Below are 1590 nucleotides of genomic sequence, written 5' to 3' on the forward strand. Positions count from 1 at the left end.
TGTGACAGGATGGCCTGGTGAGGGAACACAGGTGCTAATGGTAACAGGCCGATGAACACTCACCACTGGCATCAGGGTGGAGCTCAGCTGACTGGACACTAACTCCATTACAGGGACCAGAATCTCCTGCTCCTGGTGCCAGGCTGTGCCTCTCTCAACTGCTCATGGCCATCAGGACATTCAGTTTTCATCCTCTCCTCCATCAGGCTTCTACCTGTGTGGCCTCAGCCCTGGTTCTCACTCTGGTGGCTATGATAAAGGACTCTCAATCCTCTTTTGGTACAGTGTTGCATCGAGCAAGGGAGATGCTCTTCTAAGAGGGACAGGGAAAGAAGAGAGAGAGGTCCATGTACTTCTCTCACTCTAGGAAGCCAGGAAAGGTCCCTGGTGTACTCCATTCTCCACAGATGGGTTGAGTCATAGCGTCCGAGAAGCTGTCATGGTGATGACGTCCTTGAAGCTGAGCCAAATGTTGCCTTGTACAGCTGTGTCCTTCTCCCGGAAGGTCTCTGTCAGCACCTGCAGCTGGGTGCACACCTGGATGAAGTGATAAAGCTGCCTGACAGGATTGGCAGAGCGTGGACAGTAGCCGGAGACCAGTAGCTGGGTAAACTGTGGGCTCAGGTTGTAGCACATTTGGGAGAGAGCTTGCTGCAACTCTGTGTAGCTAATGGAGCCTGAGTGGTCCCTGTCATAACTACTGGAAGAGCTGTTTCCACTGCTGGATGAATTTCCATGGGGCTGAGAAGCCGTAGACATTGATGTGACCTGATTAGGTCTTGTCAAGCATGTTTATCTTCATGAGGCAGGTCTCATCATTGAACAAGGATCAGTTGCGGTTGACCAGAGCCTGCTTCACCTCCTTCATGGAGATAAAGCCACTGTGATCAGAGTCCACCAACTGGAACCAGGAGTAGGCCTCATCCATATTGGGAAGGGAGCCACCCTGTCCATAAGGCCTGGGCTGCTGGGCACTGTAGGAATTTGGAGGTGGCTGACCATAGGGACCCCTGGAGCTGCACCGTCATATGGTCCTCCTGGAGTTCCAGAGGGGAACATCCCAAGATTGAAGTGTCCATAGGGCCCTCTACCAGCTGGTAGTCCTTAAGGCCCTCCAGGGGCAGGAACCCCATAACCACCACCAGGGGGTAGCGCGCTGCCATACTGGTGTCCACTATTGAGGGGTTCATGGTAGTAGCTACCCGGAGGGGTTCCTGGCACTTGTCCTGCATCTCCAGGGCAGCCCTGCCCATACAGATAGCTGGCCATGGTGATTCTAACATTCACATGCAGGCGAGGGGTAAAGTCTGGATTTTTATATCATTATAGTGGTTATGATGAATTATGCCATCTCCTTCATTTAGCATGGCAGAGTTTGCCTGAGTTTACACAATGAGCTTTGTGTTATGAACCTTGACTCTATCTATTTCATAAAGGGAATTTCCTGATTTTTATTATTTATTTTTTTTGAGCCAGGGTCTTACTGTATCACCCAGGCTGGAGTGCAGTGGTGTTATCTCAGCTCACTGCAACCTCCGCTTCCCAGGTTCAAGTGATCCTACCGCCTCAGCCTTCCTAGTAGCTGGGACT

General features: G+C 51.4%; 1 pseudogene; it reads right to left on the minus strand.

Annotated features, from left to right (window-relative positions):
• Positions 1 to 8: 8 nt before the first annotated feature.
• LOC105504386 lies at positions 9 to 1269 on the minus strand (annotated as a pseudogene).
• Positions 1270 to 1590: the final 321 nt, after the last annotated feature.

This window comes from Colobus angolensis, unplaced genomic scaffold, assembly GCF_000951035.1.
Source record: "Colobus angolensis palliatus isolate OR3802 unplaced genomic scaffold, Cang.pa_1.0 Scaffold91, whole genome shotgun sequence".
NCBI lineage: Eukaryota > Metazoa > Chordata > Mammalia > Primates > Cercopithecidae > Colobus > Colobus angolensis.